Below are 21,890 nucleotides of genomic sequence, written 5' to 3' on the forward strand. Positions count from 1 at the left end.
GGTAGCTCATGAGGATTAATGAGTTAATATCAGAAAATGCTACAGGGCAAATCCTCACTTGCCTGAAAGAACGTACAATTTTTATTTTGTCTTTTATGTTTTCTGACAATCCTTTCCACCTGCCACTAGGCTCTGAGTGGAGTGTGCAGAGAATTTAGGACAAGATGATGAATCTCACTCAAGGGCATCTCGATAGCTTCACAAAAACATAATGCAATAATGTGGGTTTGGGGTCCTGTGTTGTGGAGAAAATGAAGACAGCCAAATTTTAGATAAAAGACGATATAGCCGTTCGTTCTGTTATTATTTAGGAGACAAATTGCATCAATGAACTTTTTCCCTAAGATCTCTTTTATCATCACGTATCTACCTAATTTTATATGGAACAGTTAGAAAGTTTAAAAGTCACCTGATGGAGTGTTTAAAGCTGCATATTAACTTTAAGTAATACATAAATAATTTATTTTAGCTTCCTTGAGAAATACGGGAGAGGGAGAAGCCAGGTTGTGCTACTGTTGAGGAAGGTAATGCCCGGTGATGGATAGTTTAAGTTGTTGGCTTAATGCAATTTAGAATCACCTGGGAAGAAAATCTTCAGCAGATGGTTGTCTACATTGGGTTGGCCTGGGAGAATCTCTTAATTAAATGTCTTAATTAAATTAACTGTTGTGGGAAGGTGCAGTCCATGGTGGGTGGCACCATTCCCTAGGAAGGAAGTCCTGAACTGGAGAGATACATACACAGGACATAATTAAGATCCTCAAGGTAACTAGATGACACCTGCTGAATCAGTTGCTTTTCTTGCTGCTGTGACAACACACCTGACAAGAAACAACCCAAGGGAGGAAGTGTTTATTTTGTCAAATGCTACAGAGGGGATACTGTCCATCATAGCAGGCATGGAAGGCGATGGTGGTATTGCATCCACAGTCAAGAAACAGAGGGAAGACCCGAAGTGGCCCCCTGGCTATGAAATCCCAACATCTTCTCCAGGGACTCACTTCCTCTAGTGACGCTCCACCTTCTGAAGTTTCCCCAACTTTCTAAAACATTACCACCCGCTGAGGACCAAGTGTTCAAACTTAGGAACATACTCAAGCCAGAACCACCCGCATATGAAATTCAAAGTGATAAGAGCAAACTAAATCCATACGTGTGCTAGCATCAAAACATCAACTTGATTGCCAAACTTCTTGTTGCTTTCTCTCCAGTGAGTTTATTGAAGGTGGACCTGCAGACATTTGGACAGACTGGCTCGGCAGAACACTTCACTCTGTGCCGTTTGCATTTGTTTATTTATTTTAAATTAAGTTTGCTATTTATTGTGTATTTTTGCCTCCACGTATATCTGTGCACCTCATGCATTCCTGGTGCTTGAAAGGGCCAGAAGAGGGTGTTGGGTATCCTGGAGCTAGAGTTATCGATGCTTGTAAGCTACCACGGTGATGCTGGGAATAGAACTTTGGTTGAATTCTGAAAGAATAGCTAGTGTCCTTAACTACTGAGCCATCTCTCATTAGTTCTTTTGTGTGTTCTTTTGTTTCTTTGTTTTTTCAAGACAAGGTTTCTCTTTGTAGTTTCAGAGCCTGTCCTGGATCTCACTCTGTAGACCAGGCTGGCCTTGAACTCACAGAGATCCTCCTGGCTCTGCCTCCTGAGTGCTGGTGGCGCCACCACCACCCCTCAGCCCCTTTATCTGTTCCTGATTGGCTTATTGGAAGAAGTGATTCCACCACCAAAGGCGGCAAGGCCAACTAGTAGCCAAGAAGGACACAAACTTGAGTCTAGCTGATGCCCCAAACAGATTTTTAATAACGTGTTTTTCCCACTGAGGCAGCAAGTCTAAGTCCAGAGGGTCATGCAGGAGCAGGAAGAGAGGAAGAAATTAAACACCTATGAAGGGACAAAAAGCCCCAGTTTTTGTGAAACTTTGTCAAGTGTGTTTCTTTTCGATCAATGATATAAATCTCTCTTACCAGCCTTGAAGGGGAAAGGGCTCAGTCAATACTTTGATAAAAGCTCAGGAGAGCTCTGGCATGTGGCTCTTGGGTAGAATGCCATGTTATATAGGTAAAGTGGAGGGGGCAGGTGTCCTAGTCAGGATGGGGATATTTAAGCACATATGGAAGGCATTGCAGCCACACATTGAGGCAGGAGGGTAGCTGTGGTCCCCCCCCCCCAAAAAAAAACACTGACTTCTGATTTACCTGAAGGCCTGGTTTCTATTTCGAAGCCACTTATTAAAATTGAACTTACGAATCTGAATACTGAAAGTGTCACTTCAATGATAAGTGGACACGTTCCCCCATGCCTGAAGGCAGTTACAGGCTCACACATCCACACTGTTCAGACATGGAGGCCCACTGACTCCTCTAATGTAGAGGTGGGAGCGAACAGAAGTCAGGTGTTCTGGTGTATCAGTGACTCTTCTGAAATTCTCACCTAATTCACATCTTTCCCAGGAAGATGTGTCATCCTGCTTCCAGGCAGGGCTGCTCTTCATTTGCCCTTGACATGGAAGCACCTGTGGAACTCATTAACCTTCCTGGGAAGACAGTCAGTCTCCTTAGAAATTACCAGCACCTCTCTCTGAAGATGGGGTTCTATATCTCCATAAAGAGGATGAAGGCTTTATCCTATTGTCTTTTAATGAGCCAAAGAAGTAGGCTAGAGGAGAATGAATTGAGTACTGGCATGTATTTAGGGAGGTGCTCCTCACACACCACCCAATGATGTCACCTCTCCTGACCTTTCCTCTCTGTCTTTGGAGCTCAGGATTCTGGAACGTACTACTCCATTAATGTTTTAACAGTGTTGGAAAAATACTGCCTTAAGACATGGAACTAGTCTGAGTTTTTCTGTACCCCAAGCAGATATTCCTGTTTTAGAACGTGCTTCTTCATTAACTACCATAACACTCTTTTGCAAGCAAGGTGCTAGCTTATGAGGAATAAAGATGTCTTCCACATCGTGAGTCTATATTCTCCGCTCATAGTCTAGCTGCTAACTCTGTATGAGGTCTTCGGAGAAAGACTTTAACTCATTGAGTCATGGTGGGAACAGCACATTTTCCATGATCCCCAAGGCACATTTCTTGATAACTCTTTTGGTTACTAGACCTACAATGGATGTTCTGGGACACTGTCTTGCCTTTCAGCAGCATACTCTTACCCATTCTGATTTCTGACTTCAGCAGAATGTCATTTGGGCAGAAGTCAGAGCTTCCACCACTTTCAGTGTTTATCTTTGCTCCATCAGATCTCTGAAGAGTTCTTTCCAATCCCCCTTCTCTGTCTTCTTCTTCTCTTCCCCTTCTTTGGTGGCCTATCGGCAGTTCATGTTTCACAGGCTTCAGCTTTGAAACTTGTGAGATGGGCAGACTCTATGGTAAAAACGGATCGATCGAGAAGCTAACATATTAGTCCTTCACCCTGTCATTAGTCAACATTAATAATCCTGGCAGGCCATTTAACACATCCATGTCTTAGACACCCCCACTTACCAACCCCTTTATGGCCGTTTCTAGTCATACCAGCTTAGCAGGAATAGAAAGGCAATGAAAAACAAAGAGACTGCTTTGAGATTATTTAAAACAAAAACAAAAACAAAAACAAACAAACAAACAAAAAAACAAAACACCTCAAGTTCTGAATCTCCACCAACAGCTCATCTTGCCTCCTGGGCCAAGTTGATTGGATGATTATTGATTTTGCTTTCTCCATTTGTACCATCTGAAATGTAATTTGCCAGAGTGTCCATAGGCAAGCTGCAGGCTTTCCTTGGTTGTCGAGAGTTACTGGGATCACAATCGAGGGTGACACCCCCCTCCCAGTCCTTTGATGGCTTCTCTGAGTCCTCCTGGGTCATCACTACATTGGCTATCACCCTGATCCTGCAGACCTTTGGAAAGACACAGTTTCTTCATTTCTTCTTGCAAACATTTACAGTGACTTCTCTTCCTTTCGGTCTTGACACATGAAAAATTAACCCAAGGTCACAAAACTGAAGCAGAGAGCAGGAATTTGAAACTAGTTTGCCTAATTGCTGGATATTTTTAATTACAGGATATTTTCTACATTTATTTTCATAATTGACCTTTTCTAGAAACACTTTGGAATATAGAGCAATTTGTTCTCCATTTATGAATCTCATGTTTCAACAAAATTGGAAAATGGAGGTGGCTTTAGGGACCAAGTTACTAAGGACATCTCTTCACACAGACTTAAGTACAGACTACAAGAACGTGCACACTATTTGCCATCATTAATTTTAAGGTTTAGGGTTCTGGAGTGGGGTTGGGTCCTGTGCAAAAGTCATAAAGTAACCTGAGGATGACGGAACTGTCCTTCATCTTAATGGTTGTTATAGCCACATGTGGGAGCCAGTTTTCGGGTTCCTTGTGGCTTTACCCAGCAGATCCTCATAGAGGATGATTAGGGCCACGGGCCTGAGTGCAGGTGTCTGAGATGTCTGCACTTGGCTGTGCTGGAGGAGGAGGTCTTTTGCTCCACCCCCTTGGCTTCTCTATAAATACCCTGGGCCAGAGACTATCAGGGCCCATTGGAATAGGTTCCAGGCCCTCTTGAGGCTACCCTTTATTTTCTATCTGTTTATCTTCGCATTATAAATCCTTCTATCTAATATTTCCTGCTGCTCACACTCAAGAATACTCTGGGGAGCTGTGGGGTTGGTGGGTAAATACCCCGCAGCCACACAGATGTTCAAATTTGTTCAAAGCCACCCACCTTCACACTTAAAATGGGAATGCTTTGATGCAGCAAAAGTGTACATTGATAGGCTGTACTTTTAAAGCAGGGGTACCATTATCATCTGGCTGCATGGCTGGGCAAGTGAACTAACCCATTTCTTCTGGGTACATGGAGATACTATTTCTATCAACCACCGAACCTTTGAGAAGTATTAAATAAAACATACCATTTAAAGACATCACCGTCACATTTGTGTACCCTGAACAGAAGATTCGAGTTAGTGCTGTCAGAGGTAAGTAAAATGAACTCTTTTCTCTCATGGATACTTTCTTCTAGATGTGGGGAGGGCAGAGAGCAGGTACAAAAAGAAAGGTTTGATCAGGGTGATAGTCAATGTCTCTGAGTCCCAGGAGGACTCAGAGAAGCCATCAAAGGACTCTGGGGTGGGGGGAATCACCCTCGATTGTGACCCCAGTGACTCCTGACAACTAAAGAAGTCCGCAGCGAGTGTTTTAGGTGGAGAGGTCAGGTGTCCCAAGGTCCTACTGGGGGTTGGGGGTGGGTGGGTAAGGCCCCATATGAGGAAACAAAGGCCTCAAGAGGGAACAGGAGTGTTTGGGGATGCTCAGTAGCTCACCTGTGCAATGTGGGGAGATGATGGAGAAAACTAAGGGGGAGGGTGGGATTCTACTGACGTCAGCTCTTTTGTTACAGTGTAGAACAGGGATTCAAAAGCCAGAAGAGAAGTATCAGGGTGATCGGGGTGAAACATGGCGGCTTAGACTGAGGTGGAGCGAGGCCAGGCTTCAGGTCTGTTTTGAAGCAGAGATTGGAAGGACTTGCAATGGTTTGGATGCACAAGAGCTGCTGAAATCTGTTTATCTTTTATTTTATTTTTCTCAAAGGACTGCATATTGTTGCTATTTCCAGGCTTGACAATAAATAAACAACCAAGCATCATGTTTCATGTTTCCAGCCGCTATGGTCCTGGAGTTTACCCACTCATTTTGCTTGCATGGTCTGACATTATATGTGATGTTTTTGGAGCTAAGACATGAATCATTTCCCGTATTTCTGTTCTCTATTCCAGAAGTGGCAAGAATGCCCAGTGCTTGCCTCAATATCTAGAGTGGCCAGAGGGAAAATTTCTAGGACACTGTTATTGTTTCTTCTCAGCTCAGAAGCCGGTGGCTGAAGCTTCCCTTTCTCCCTTGGTGGGGAGGTAAGACAGGAGCACAGCTGGTTTCTGTGGTTTTCCCTCCCACTGGCTCTTCTACCTGCCTCTGTGCTCACACACTCTGTATGCACATCTGGAAACTTCCCATGCTGGGAAAGAGTAACAATTCTGGGATAAATCAGCGGGCCAAATTCCCCAGGGGACGGTTGCTGGTTGGTGGAACTTTGAGTTCAATAATAATGAGATAAACAGTCCCAGTCCTTGGTGGATCCCATGGAATCTGGCACTGCTTTACAGATGCCCGTTTAATCCTGCCCATCCACAGATGCTCTCATCTACAATGGATAAAGCTCCTCTATTTGTCCCCTTTTAGTGATGAGATGCCCAGTCTCTGAGAGCAGTGACTGGCCCAAGGCCACAAGTCAGTCAGGGAGAGAATAAAGCTGTCTACTCATGTCTGTCTGTCTCCAGAGTCCAAATTTTTAGCTACTAAGCTGTAGAGCCTTTGTCCATCTAGACCTGTGAGTGAGGAGAGTCCCCAGGATCTAAACCGGTTCCTGTATCAACTATTGTAATGCCGACCAACTTGGGGCTTCAAGAACATACAGCAATGAGGGCCATAATCACCTACAACCCAGATTATGTGAACTCCATGTAGATAATGTACATTTCAACTTTTATCTAGGCAAGGAAAAATGGCACCAACCTTCATGTTTAGACTGGCTTGATGCTGACCAGTGAGTATTTTAAAAGTCAAACCTTCAAACTCTTAGTTAAAAACCCACATATTGTCTCAATGTAAATTGTCACAATTCATTCTTAAACTTACAATTTTGCTTAAAGATGAAAAAAAAAATGCTTTATGTGTGTGAGTGTTTCGCTTGTATGTATTAAAGTGTACTGCACTGTTGCAGTGCCCGAGGAGGTCATAAGAGGGCGCTGTATCCCCTCCAGCTGTAGTTACAGATAGTTGTGAGCTACCATGTGGGTGCAGGGAACTGAACCTGGGTCCTTCACAAGTCCTCTTAATTGCTGAATCAGCTCTCTAACCTCTAACCTTAAAATTTTATATATTCAAGATGCTGCTTAGATGGACTACTGGGACCGATCCCAACAGGAGGGAGCTTGGACCCAGGATGTTCAGCAAGTAAGTACAAAGGGAGGGACTGATGACAGGAAGAGGCAAAAACTCGCTTGGGGGTTCATGTTCCTTTCAGTTCTGGAAATAATTCGGGAAGATAAATAATGAGAGGGAGGGAAAAAGAAAGGGAGAAAGAAAAAGAAAGAGATAAAGGGACAGAGAGAGAAGAGATGGAGAGAGGGGACGGGAGAGGATGGGAGAGGAAAAAGGAGAGAGGGGAGGGAAGGGGAGGGGAAAGGATAAGAGAAGAGAATTGAATTCAAGCCAGTGGTGTTTCTAGCCTGCTTGGAAGTGCAAAATCTGAATATATGTTTAAAAGGACATTTTCCTGGGATCTCTACCCCACTTTGGAAACACGAGCTATTTGGTCAGTTTATATAACATGACCCCGTCCATGGACACTAGCTCCATTCTTAATAAAAAATCGGTAAGTCGTACCTTGGTCTTGCAGACTGTATTTGTTAGAACTGGGAACCAAAACCTCTTGGTCCTGAGACAATTCGCTCCTCAGAGAAGGACTTCTTCTGTGACTCCGGTGCACTTCATTTGGCTGAGGGAAAAAAGCCTGATTCACAGATCACAAATAAAAGCCTGCAGACGAACCCGGGCACACCTTGTTTCTTTTCTTTTCCTCCTTTTTTTTTTTCTTACCTCCAATTGGCACTTCTCCTTGCCTCTCAGCTTTGAAACTGGTGAATAACACAGCCTCTGGAAACAAAGTCCTGTGACTGGGGTGCGTGCAAGACACACACAGCACCCGGAGCAATCTCTTTCTGGTGGCAGCTCCAGCTGCCGCTGCTCTCTTCTCCAGGAAGACCAGGCAGATAAAAAGACCCAAGACAACACATCCAGTCACATCTTTGTTCTCATCCCCATCTGAGAGAGGCGATTTCTTGTAGGAACTTTCAGTAATGCTTATGGTGGCTTATGGTGGCTTTTTTTTTTTTTTTAAGCGCAATACTAGTTTCTATTAATTGCTGCTCACATGGGGAGTTCATACAAGCTCCCAACAGAAAAGAAATGTAGCATTTATTAAAGATGTGAATCCCAGATCTCCACAAGTAAATTACTCAACTCCCTGGCCTAGAGTCTGCTTAGTCATCTTCAATTTGTCTTATGGGCATTAAGGATAGGACTGCTTATTAGTTTCAACATGATTCTAAAAATGTTTTTATTGCATTTTTTATTTATTTTGTGTGTGTGTGTGTGTGTGTGCCCGTGTGGCTATGTATGTGCCACGGTGAGAGTGGAGGTCAGAGGACAGTTTGTGGGAGTCTGTGCTCTCCTTCTAGTGGGAGTGTAGTGGGTAGCCATCCCAGCATTGGCCTGGAAGTTCCAACCCCCATTGAGGCTTCAGTAATGGTCACGCCCACAAGGCAGGACGGAGGAGGAAGCAGAAGACCAAGGTTTGGGAGGAGGTCTTTCTCTTGGTTCCGGGACCCTGGATGCTGGAGGTAGATCGAGCAGAGTGCTCCAGAGAACACGGCCGGACTGTTCTATACCTTTGCCAGACCCTACAACCTACCCCTTCATTTGTAAGCTACCCCACAGAATAAACCTCCCTTTTAACTCCGTGGAGTGGCCTTAATAATTTCACCAATATGGGAGCCCCAGGGATGGAACTAAGGTCATCTGCAAGGGCCTTCATCCATTGGCCCTCAGTAAGATTTTAATATTGAAAGGCCTCCTCTGTGGTTCAGGGTCTGGATGACACAAATTATTATTGCATCCCTTCATTTATATTATCATTTCTGAGCCTCTTTTGTCCTTCCTCATATCAAATGGCTGGATCAGGTCACTCCTCTGTTTACTAGATACCCAACAGCCAGCTAATAAACTGAAGCTTAGACTTTCTATGAACAACTCATTGCCTGCTGATTATCTGTAGCCAGTACGATGCACATTTCTGCAGTTTCCTTTTTAATATATTAGCCACAAGCTACATAAAAAGTCAGGGAGAAAGACACAATTTGAAAAGTGTTTCCTCTGTTTGTAACACTTCACATGACTTACGATATTTAGTTCTGAGGCCTTGTGGGCAAGGCTGCTCAGCCTCTGAAGAAAGACAGAAACGGGGTACCCAGAGCAAGCTGGCTGTGGCAACAAGCCATTTTGGGCAAACCTGGGTTTCCCTGAGGGACCTCACTTCAGTGAAGAAGTTAGAAGAGCTACTGAGGATGGTTCCTGACGTCAGTCTCTGGCCTTCACGTGCACAGATGCAACACACACACATGCACATTGCACAAGGAAGTTCATTCGGGACCAGGTTCCATACAAGCTGACATTTTCATATGTTTCTCTGTCTGTGTCTCTGTCTCTGTCTCTCTCTCTCTCTCTCTCCCCCCCCCAATAGAAAGAGATCGACGTAGTCTTTATAGATCTCAGAAATCTACAAAAAGAATGGCATCTAACAAGATTTTTGCTTCCCTTGACAAATGTTACTTTATAGAAGAATATTCTGGAAGGATGGTAAGAGAAATTGACTAAAGATTGGGCACATACCATACCCTCTCTTCTTCAGGATGGAACACAGAATTTCTTTTCCTCCTCCTCCTCCTCCCATACTTACACTGGTGATTTGGCACACAGATCAAAAGAATGACAGGTTTCATTCATGTTATCTGTGCTGCACCAACAGTGACACATATGAATTGACTGGGATGCTTTCAGCAGGGAATTGAAGGCATGGGAGCACACCCAACTGTTGCAGAAAAGCATCCTCCAATCATCATATTCTTTACACTGTTTCCCTGCCTTCCCACTCCGCCTGCCCTGTGCTCTGCTCTAACTCTCCGCTGATAGTCTGTGCATTGTGTCAGCAGATATGGACACATACGCTGGATATTAACTTGCCTGTCTGCTGCTGGGTGAAGAGATAAGCTGTGAGAGAGCGCGAATCATCTGGGGACACTAGGAATTTAACTGGGAAGAATCAGTGTTTGCAGCTGCTCCTGTTACGTAGGCAGCTATTGGCGAATAATGTGGATAGTTTGCATAATCAGATAGTAAATTCACATACAAATGCATAAAGGATAACCCTGCAGGACTCTGCCGTGATGCTGAGGTTCTAACTTGGATGGTGACAACAGGCAACTTTTCCCTCAAGTAAGTTGCATGCTTGATGCATTTCTGTTTCTCAGATTTCAATGTGCCAGTCATTAGGTTTTTAAGTATGATAGTCATCTAAAAAGGTATTGAAGAAAATGAACAACAAATTGCCAGCATCGCAGTAAGTTAGTCTAGGTCAACCCACAGTGCCTTAACTTCCCATGTCTCAATGCAGGCAGCTGCTTTGTGCGAGTGTACCCAAGGATGCTTGCAAGTATTCCAAGCTGAAAGTTACATTTTTCTAGTGTAACACATCTGTGCGGAACTGTTTTTGGCTTTCAGGTTTCGCAAGAAATTGATTTAGGGCCAGAGAGATGGCGCAACAGGAAAAGGCACTCCCTGCTACAACAGACAATGTGAGTTCAATCCCCAGGACCTGTGTGATGGAAAGAGAGAACCAACTTCAAGTTCTTGTCCTCTGACTCCACATGCATGCACACATTCACACACACACACACACACACACACACACACACACACACACTTTTGTTCTAACTTTCCTTTGCTACAAGGTCAAAGGTAAGTTTTTAGGGTTCTTCCTTGGTTATGACTGTCCTTTTATATTAAACAATACTAAAATATTATTTCCAAGGTTTTTAGTACCTAGACTTTAAGCTTCCCAAAGCTGTCTGTATATTATAATAAGCTGACTTGTCAGTTAAAGAACATTAGATCTTACCTTGACTGCCTCCCAAAGACTTGCACAAACAATGGTAGCTAAAGGTTAAAAAAAAAATTGAAATAAGCAAAACCAGCAGATATGACCTATCATACATTTTCTTACAAAAATTATTAGTCTCATTTGAGTTCTACCATTTCAACTTTAGATAATATTATCAATAGCAATTATTTAAGGAAATAAGTAGAAAATTTGAGGCATTAATCATTGTGAAATATATTTATACACATATTCATGTGTTTATGTATAGATAGACCTTCTATGTAAACCATGCACAAAGTGCACCCATTATTTACAGTTTTCTCCAGTTGTGGGGTTATGTGGTGTGCTTTCTCTGTTCTCTTATTTCTACATTGGGTTTTTCTGTGGCTTTATTCTATTCTAGAGTTTCTTAGCGGGATGTTTGGGCTACACACATCTATTGTGATACAAGCTAGAAACTAGTGGTAGATTCAGCACCTCCTAGGCCAGTGGCCTATCGAGAGAGATACTAATAAAGAAAAATCGTCCCTAACAACCTAAACAGGAAAGTGAAATATTAAAAAAAAAATCATAGCTATGATGGAAAGGCATGCCATATTTGGTGTATTAAGTCCAGGGATGGAACGTCATGGTGGGAGGGTAGATATGATCATATTTCACTGTGCATGTATGAAATTCCCAAGGATAAAGAACAATCATAAGTTCTATTCCTATCCACCATTCATTCAGTCACAGCTGCTTTCTACCCATTCTTTCTTCCCAGCTCTGTGGGGATTGTCACATTATTACATCTGTATAAAACTATGTCGAAGGGCACCATTTGTTACCTAATCACTGGTTTTCTATTTCAGCCCAAACTTTCTCTTGCTCCCAAAGTTAATAGATGTTTTGTTTCAATTTCTTTACTGAAAGAAAGAAAAAAAAAATGGTTCATCTACTGTTGTTTATTAAAGGTTACTGTGTAGCATTCATTATGGTGTCTTGGGTGGTTGCTATAACAACAACAAAAAGCATAGGCAGGGTGGCTTAAATGGCAAATATTTATTTCTCACAAAACTAGATGCTAGAGGACTGTTAGCTGCCAGCAGCAGGGCTGAGTTACGGGGGAAGATTCTCTTTGTATGTGGAGTATCTGCTCTGCAGTCTTCACTGGGGACAGAGAAGCAGAGATAGAGAAAGAGAGTCTTCGTAGTCGACTCTCTAGAGACACCAGGTCTTATCCCGACGGCCCCACCCTGATCATCCAACCACCTCCTAGAGGTTGTGAGCTGGAGGTAGGACCACAAATGTTAGGTGCTTAGTGACTGCTTTAGAAAACAGAAAAGGTGCCTCGAGGGTGGAAGTTGGCACATGTGAGACTTAGCATCTTAGTGAAGAAGGCGGCTAGTTGGAAATATCAATCAGTTTCTCAGTTGTGATTAAAGTACTAATTTCTCATCCTTAAAGTGACTGGGGTGGGGTGGGGTGTGGTGGGGGGAACTCAGTGGCTGTCTGTTAGGGCTGCTGAGTAAGCGTTTGTTGTGTGAGAATAAGTGACAGAAGAGGTGTGAGAAACTCCTTTTTCAGGACCATATTTCCTCAAGTTAAGCAGAGTACAGAGCCCAAACCCGTAAGAGTGAGACAGTTTGGACGTGTCCTGATGAGCATAATGCAGTCTGCACAGCAGCAATGAGCAGAAATGAAAACGAGTTTGTTTTATACAGATGTTTACCTAAAACTTCCAATAAAATAGTAGCAGGCATCTTTCTGTATCGGGTGGCAGGTGTGATTTGCACTCTGGAAATGGAAGATTTACAAGCTTCCGAAGACATCAGTGGTTATGGTCAGAATCTTTACTTTGGTGACACTTCAGAGAAGGCAGCCATGAGGAAGGCAAAAGAACCAGGGAACAGTGTGTAACACTCATGATTAAGTGACGTGTCTGATCCCTTCTATGGAAAAGCATAATCACTCATTCTGGGTGTGAGAGCTTTGTAGTAACATAGGCTAGAAGCTGGGCGATGTAAATCAACACTTTGGCGAGAAACCAAACTGATAGGGAACAAAACCTGGTGATAATTCATCGGTATCAGAGTGGTAGCATAACCTGCGTTGACTTTATGTTATTCTGGAGACAGAATGGGGCTCAGAGCTGTTCCTAAATGCTGTGCCATATCTGCGAAGGTGACATGATGATTATAAATCAGGATGGAGCCGGGAAGAAAAGAGCCGTAGTTGGAGACAGATGCTCTAATTAGCAAGATATCCATTTCCAAATTATTATGTTTTCAAATAAATCCTGACATGCAATTTTGAAACGCTGGAAAATAATACCAAGCCAACCCGAGTGGAAACAGGAAGTAAATCTTGGCGGAGTTGTACGCCCTCAGCATATTACTGATAATTCATTACATTGCTGAGGAGGGGGTAGCGAACATAACGATTTTTCAGAATCAGCCTTTAACTCGGGGGTGGTTTTTCTCAAACTCAGAGTTACAGATTGAAATTGGCAAAGTCAGAAGGAAAAAAAAAAAAAACCCTGTAATTACTAAAGCAGATAGTTCAACCAGATAGCTTAAATTGATCTGCAAGGACCCTCATGTTTGGAAGTATCAAATATAGCTGAGAAGTCTTGAGAACTTAATTTTACTCTCTGGTACATGAGCTGCATCATTACACATCCCAGAAAAAAAATCTATACTGTCCCTACACGCAGCATAAAACTCGCCTTTCTTTTCACCAAGTCCATCTATTCTATACATTTGGGACTAACGTAAGTCCACAAAAACCATTAACTCTATTCCCAACCTCTCTAACTCCTGGCACAAAGGTGCCAGTTTTGAGAAAGGGTGTCTGGAAGCAGGTACTGAGCTGAGAGAACCACTCTTTTGACTGGCATAGGAAAGGGGAGGGCCGGCAGCGTTTTTCAAATCATGAGCCACTCTTGGCTTTGGCCGATGAGCCACTCTGTGGCGTCCTACTAAGGTACCTCTGCTGTGTGCTTCCCAATCCTGTGAAGTCTAGTTCTGTAGAAGTTGAACCTGCATTTTATAAAGTTGTAAGTTTATTTTATGTGTATAGGTGTTTTGTCTGCATGATAATCGGCACATCACCTGGGTGCCATACCCATGAATGCCAGAAGAGGGCATCAGACCATGAGGCCTGGAGTTTCAGACCTTTGTGAGCCACAGTGTGGGTGCTAGGAATTGAACTTAGATCCTCTGGAAAAGCAGCCAATGCCCTTAACTGCTGAGATATCTCTCCCACCCCTGCACCAGCATTTTAAATCGACTAGCTGGGTACACCAGTGCATTGACATCCGGGTATCATTGGTTTGGGGGCTTTTTTCCCCCTCTAGCACTCTCTCTAGCCTCTATGATTTCTGGGTACTGCAAAAACCAATAAGAAGGAATGGATGCTGTGACTTTAAAAAAAAAAGGAAGCTAAGATGAGGAAAGAACGGGGAGCCTGACAAGCTTGAGGATCAAATAATCTGAAGCCCAAACATCTGTGTAGACCATGTTCGACACATGTTGACAGGAACTATTGGAATCAAGAGCCACAGTGTGGGAATCGAGAAAGGGGAGGGTGGAAAATGGCTGTTCTTTAGCTGTCATTTATGCCAGCCTATGGCTTGTCACTGGAAATAAGACCTCAGTCCCCTTGAACAGGTCAGCGACACATCTCAAACTCTTACAAGCACGTCTAGTGTCATTTGAAGCTCATCTGTTGACGCAGTCATTGCCAGCATGACAATGGTAACGATGCTTATGCTGATAAATACTCTGGACTCCTTGGAAGTATCATCTTAATTAGTCTTTACAGCACTTCTCTGAGGAAGATACTGTTCGTCTTCCTGTTTGAGAGGAGGACGCCACTAAGAGAACCTGAAGACTTTGCTTAGCTAGAATTTACATACTGAATGCTGCTTTCAGAACCCACATTTTTAACCAGGATGCCATTCTGCCTTGAGGGTTTGGTGCTTATTATACAGCATGAGTCAGCAAACCTTTTCCCCTATAAAACCAGACAATGAATACTTGAGGTTTTGTGGACTATCTGTAGACTGTATATATCATGATACTGTGAATACCAATGCACTAATAGATAGGCCATGTCTCAATAAAACTTTATTTATAAAATAGACAAAAGACTGTTCTATAGTATTTTAAAAATGTCTACTGCCATGGTAATGTAGAAAAAATACTATGCAATTATTTTTTTCCACATTAGACTTTCATGAACAAAGATGCAATATTAATATTCTGTACTGGTTTATTTTTTAAAAATGTCTGTCCGCTCTTAATTCCCAGAGGCAGAGGGGCATGAACTCAGAGGAGACTAACAAAATGGTAATGGGTTTGCCTTAAGGTGTTCATACCACTCACCTAGCTAGCCCTGTGATCAGATGTATGGATTTCTGAATGAGCTGGGCTCAAGAGATGGAACTTTCTGGGAAAAAAAAATTGCACTTGGACAATATAACTCCTCTGGATGAGGATTTCACCTATGGTTTAACTTCCTTTTTATCTTTATTTTTTTTAATGGCATATGTCCAAACTAGATAAAACCATCACTCTTGAGGGGTACACTCCTGAGGGTACTGTTTTTGTTTTATTTTGCTTGGTGCATGTTTACTGCAAGGGAATATTGGTGGAAAATATTTGCATCTCATTTTATCAAAGTGAGGAGACCTTTGCGGTCCAAGCTCCTTCAGATGGCCTGCTAATGAATGACTAGAAGACAATTAATATTAATAGTGGCTTTCAGAAATCCACTTAACTCTCTTTGGTTTTGTTTTTCTCCATCTGGGAGTGGGGACCGCGGCAGCTGCTGTGAGTGACAGAACTTGTAAGACTGAATGAGGAGACAGACAACTGAAAGCTTTGTTAACTTCAGAGGGTGGGGGCTGTCCAACAAGGGAAGGAGACAGACCCTTTGTGAGTCAGCTAATTATCCTCAAAGCCTGTATGTGCGTGTGCAGGAAAAGCTGAGACCAGGTGAGAAGCGTTCTGGTGTCGAGAAGCTTTGGACAGTATTTCAGTAGTTGCCATAAAAATTCTCTTGTTCTAGTTATAGCAGAACAGTCTGAAACTGAGAAAGGCTTGGGCACACTATAATGAAACATGGGGGAGTGGGTAATGGCTTTGTATTTCAATAACTCCGTGTGGTTTGCTTTTATTTTTATTTTTTGCTCTTGTTGAGAGTGGTTATCTTGTGTATTTGTTTGCTTTTTTATTCAATCTTTCTTTTCTTTCTGTTTTTGGATAGAAAACAAGGGTCATACTTTTAAGCAATCCTGGAGGACCTGAACTACCTTACCAGGAGAGGGCTGCTCACCTGCTTTCTCCCCTGAGCATTAGGTGTGTGGATGGCATTGTGGGCTGTTGGAATGCTTGAAGGCTACTTTTTTTTTTTTTTTTTTCCAAGACAGGGTTTCTCTGTGAAGCTTTGCACCTTTCCTGGAACTTGCTTTGGAGACCAGGCTGGCCTCGAACTCACAGAGATCCGCCTGCCTCTGCCTCCCAGGATTAAAGGCATGCACCACCACCGCCCAGCATCGAAGGCTACCTTTTTTTACTCCAAGAGGACCAACGTCCACATCCAGGAAAGGTCCACACAGCTGCTCACGTTGTCTATGCCAGAGGTTCCTAACTCAAAGCTTGAGAACTAGCTACATGATTTTTATTTCCCTTTTATCTTTTGGGAAGAGTTTGGATTAGTGAAGTAGAAACAAGTGTGGTTAAGAAAGACAACACAAATGCCCACCATTGCTCAGTCATCAACCAGGACACTTCTCATTATCACTTTTTTAAAACACCCTCTCTGGGGCACCTGGATTGCTGTGTAACAATCTTTGTGCACTGTAAATACATATTATTCCCATTGGTTAATAAAGAGCTGACTGGCCTATGGCTGGGTAGGAGAGATTGGGTAGGAGAGCCAGGGTAGGAGAATTTTGGGAATAAGAAGCGTGGAGTCAGAGGGTTGCCAGCCAGATGCAGGGGAAGCAGGATGCATACAAAATAAGGTAACAATTATTAAAAATAATGTGGCAGCAAGTAAAGGAATGGAAATGGGTTAATTTAAAATGTAAGAGTTAGCTGGTAACAAGCCTGAGCTATTAGCCGAGCATTTGTAATTTATATTAATCCTCTGAGTGGTCCTTTGGGAGTGGCTTGCAAGACAGAAACTTCCACCTAAACTGGATTGTAGGGTAAATGCAGCAAATTCGTGAGTTATTTATCTCATGACTCTACAAAGAAGACGATGTTATTTTCTACATTTTTGGAGTTCAAGGTGCTGAATGGAAACACAGAGCTAGAAAGTGAAATTTCCAACCCAGATCTGTCTGAGACAAAGAACTTCTAATGGTTGGTCATCATCAGTTCAGAGAACTATGGACTGGGTGGGAACTGAGTCTCTTTCATTCAGAACCAGAACAAGAAAGGGATCTCATGAGGAACCTGAAGGCACTACTGAAGAAAGATGAAACACATACTTTAATTGCACAAAGAACTCAACAGGTCATGGTGGAAGACATTTTCTGAGAGGAAACACCAATGCCATTGTTAATGTCCGTTCCTGAAAACTTCTGGGCTGTGCTACTGAAGAGAACACCCATCTCTTGTTGTCCAGTGATTGTCCTATAACCTGTCAGAATTTAACATCATTTTCTCTGCATTTTTTTTTAATTTTAAGATTGTTTATTGATCTCTATGCTGCCTTGTTCACTCCTGTGAATACCTCCCAGCATTTCTCAGGAGCATCAGACTCACTCTAAGTTCCTCACAAAGTGATAGTCATTTCCTGTTATTTGCTCAATTGTGTGTGTGTGTATTTAACATACTGTATGTGTGATTTTATTTAATATGTACATACTCACACCCAGAGGGATTTATCTTTTCTTTTCAATGGGCCTTTTCCTGTTGGACAAATCCCTGATAATACCAGCAGTAAAGCTGAGTGAAGGTGACTTTCATAGCCCGGCTGAAAAAAGGAATCAAATAATCTGCTTCTCAGAAAGAATAACATCTAGAAAAAGGGAATCACATCTACGGAGGATGTACCTATTGGATTTCTGGTCATTTTGTGTCCCCGGTCTTACGGAGAATAGAAGTAAAATTCAAGACTCAGCCTTCCCAGTAAGAAATATATAACTTTTTAATGAATGATGGGGACTACACTCATCTGGACACAAGGATAAATATTAGAGTATAGTTAAGGATTATGTTGATTTAGAAAAGGCCACTATAGATTCTCCTCCAAAAGCTATGACTTCACTAGCCTTAGGTAGTTGGCTAGGTTTCCACCTTTTTGAGTGGGCCTAAGGGAAGACTGAGTTTTTGTTAACCTATATTTTTGTCCATATTCTACCACATGGCTCCTTACCTTTTCTCAGTACAACATGTTCATCTGCTTCCTCCATGTCTCCTGGCAACTCCCATCAGCCCACCCTTCTTCTTCCCAGTGTCCTCTCAGTCTGGCTCTCATGCCTAAGCTCTTCCTGCCTAGCTATTGGCCAGTCAGCCTTTTATTAAACCAATCAGAAGGTGCCTTGGCAAAGACACATCTTCACAGTATACAGAAGGACAGTTCCACAACACCCATGTACAATGAGAGAGCTGTTGCTCACTGCCAAGACACATATGCCACTGTGTGCAGGTGCTGGTATCCCCAAGGAAAGCCTTCCAAGGAGGTTGTCATATGTCCTTGGAGGTTTGGCATGAAGCTCTTGACTTAAACATTAAGTCAGTTTGCTGGTGAATGTCTTTATAATGAGTCACAGTGTTCAGATTGATAATATGTACCTGTAGCTACACAGTCAAGACCAATCTCTCTCACCCTCAGACCCAACCAAGTAATCACACAGAGACTTATATTACTTATAAACTGTATGGCTGTGGCAGGCTTCTTATCTAGTTCTTATATCTTAAATTAACCCATTTCTATTAGTCTATAAGTTGCCACGTGGCTCGTGGCTTACTGGTACTTTACATCTCACTTGTCATGGCGGCGGCTGGCAGCATCTCTCTGCCTCAACCTTCCACTTCCCAGAATTCTCTTCTCTGCTTGTCCTGCCTATACTTCCTGCTTGGCTACTGGCCAATCAGTGTTTTATTTATTAACCAATCAGAGCAACACATTTGACATACAGAACATACCACAGCATGTACCCCTGGTCACTACCCAGTGAATAGGTACCTGGGAAAATCTCTAAGACTAACAGTGAGTGTTAAAAGTGTTGCTGCATTAGCCTTAAATAAATTGGGTACATGGGAGCTACTAAATAAGAACAGGGCTATAAACCGACAAAGCAGTTATGGTTTAGATGGAGCTGAAGTTCAAGTACAGGAAGTAGAATTATTAACAAAATCTTGTATGTAATAAATGTATGATAAACACTTGCCTTGATGATTGGATTCCAAGGCTGCTTATTAGAAACCATGGCCTCCCTCTGCTACCGCTCATCACCAGAAGACTTTTACTTAAGAAATGGAAAAGATCACTTATTTATTTTTAATTGTCCTTAAGAACAAGGCTCATGCAAGGGATTTCTTTACTTTCTTGCTTTCTGGTTCTAGCCTGCTCTTTGCCTATCATGAATCTTTCTTCCTTCCTTCCTTCCTTCCTTCCTTCCTTCCTTCCTTCCTTCCTTCCTTTCTTTCTTTCTCTCTCTCTCTCCCTCCCTCCCTCTCTCCCCCTCTCTCTTTCTTTCTTCCCCACCCATGGTACCAATGACTTCTCTTCTTATCCTCCTCTTCCCTCTCATGTTTCCCCTTCTCTTCCTCCTCTTCCCATTTCTTTCTCCTTCCTTCCTTCCTTCCCTTCTTTCTTCTTCTTCTTCTTCTTCTTCTTCTTCTTCTTCTTCTTCTTCTGTTTTTTTTTTGAGGCTGTCCTGAAACTCAGTTTGTAGAACAGCCTGACCTTGAACCTACAGAGATCTGTCCATCTCTGCCTCCTGAGTTCCTGAGTGCTGAGATTAAAGGCACGTGCCATCAGGCCCAACATATGACTTCCATTCTTATACACATCTATGTCATAAGGGTAAAAGAACAAAGTGTGTGTGGGGGGGGGGGGGGGGGGGGAACAGTCATTTTCTTTATCTGTCTCTGTAAACAGTCCAGAAACATGATACTTGACCAAAGGACAATTAAATAACCAAATGCCTGACAAAGGGAGATTATGTCAAGACTGGGGTTACAAAAGGAGATTTGGAGATATCACCTAAAGGGAGCTTAAAAGGGAGTATTATTTTTAAGAAATAATGATCAGGGTTTCTTCAAGATTTAAATTATTTTGCTCCCCCCCCCCCACTAAATATGCCCTAGTTAAAGTCAAAGCCAAGAATTCATAAAAGGCATGAGTCTAAGAGATAAACATCCTCCCATTGAAAAAGTGTGGGAGATGCTGCACCAAAAAGATACTGAAGTCTACCGTCCTGAGATGAGGTGGACACACCCTGCCCCCATCCCCCTCAAGCCTCCCGACCTGGGCTTGATACTGAAGAGCCAATCTTTCTGCCTTCCTAATATGGAAATCTGGAATGGGAACTCCAGGAGGAGTTTGAGGATTGTAATGCTCCTAATAGGACAAGAGGCAACACCTTTGACCGGAGATTTCCAAATCTTTTGCAGGAGGCTCATAGAGATCACCAAATTGGAGAACAAACAGAAAAGCAGCCAGACTGTCATGGTGTGTGTAGGACCACAGACCTGAGCATCTGTTGCAGGCTTGCACCTACCACTCTGCACTATGGGAGGGAGGAGGAAGGTGGTAGAGAAACTCCAATTAGAAGCTTTTAGAGAGATGCCTTTGCTTGCTTGACTCCTTCCTTTACTGTGGCCTTGGGCAAGTGCTGTGGAATGATGTCTCTGCCTCTTTCTTAGGAAGCCAGGAGTGAGCTGCTCAGAGATGAGGGCATGGTGGTACTGCCTTTATGTCATGTTTATACTATGTCTTCTGCTTTGGCAAACCATTGTTCAGTGATTGGGGATGTTTTCTAGCAGTAATGCAAGGAATACTGATCCCTTCCCTTACTGAAGAGAGAATAGGAGCTGGAGAGATTGTTCAACAGTTAAAAGCACATGCTGCTCTGGTATAGGACTCATGTTCAGTTCCCTGCACCCACTTGGCAATGCACAACTCTCTGTAACTCCAGTTCCAGAGGATTCAGTGCCCTCTTCTGGCCTCATTAGGTACTGCATGCACATGGTGCACAGACATACATGCAGACAGAATACTCATACACATAAAATAAAAATAAATATTTTTATAAAGAGAATAATTATGTGGTAAGAAATGGAACAATGACACTCAATTTTCATTTATATCATGAAAAGTAAAAATGATATTAACTTTGTTTTTTTTATTTTTATTAGTTCTTAAAGAATTTCTTATAATATATTTTGATTACATTTGCCCCCAGCCCTCAACTCCTGCCAGGCACACATTCCCTTCCCTACTCAACCCATTTGTGTCTTATTTGTTTGTTTATTTATTTATTTATCCATTCATTCATTCATTTATTTATTTGTTTGTTTATTTATTTATCTATACTTATTCAGTCCAATTTGTGTGACCTATGTATTCTTGGATGTGTGGTTAATTTAGCGAAGGCTACATTCTTAAAAATAAGACTCTCCCTTTCCCTGAAGTTATCAACCACCAATAGCTCCTTGGCTAGGGATGAGGCTCTGTGGCCACCTTCCCTCTCCATGATGAGATTTGGGCTGTCAGGCTTGACCTTTCCCTGGTCTTGTATGTGCTGTCAGAAGCACTTTGAGTTCATCTGTGGAGCTGACTTTTTGTATGTGGAAGACACTGTTTCCTTGTAGTCATCTACCACCTCTGGTTCTTACACTATTACATCCTCTCTTCTGCAAGGATCCTTGAGCCTTAGGAGGAGAGGGTGTGGATATAGCTGTCCCATAGAGGGCTGGGAATTCTTCAGTCTGTTATTCTCCTCACCTTGAGTAGCTGCAGGATCTTCACATTAATTACTATCTACAGAAAATAGACGCATCTCTGAGGAGACTGAGAGATTCATGCCACAGGAGGAGAAAAGTAATTATCAATATTCCCTCAGCTGTGAACCCGTGAGATGCAATAGTG

Source organism: Onychomys torridus, chromosome 18 (assembly GCF_903995425.1).
Source record: "Onychomys torridus chromosome 18, mOncTor1.1, whole genome shotgun sequence".
In the NCBI taxonomy this organism is placed as follows: domain Eukaryota; kingdom Metazoa; phylum Chordata; class Mammalia; order Rodentia; family Cricetidae; genus Onychomys; species Onychomys torridus.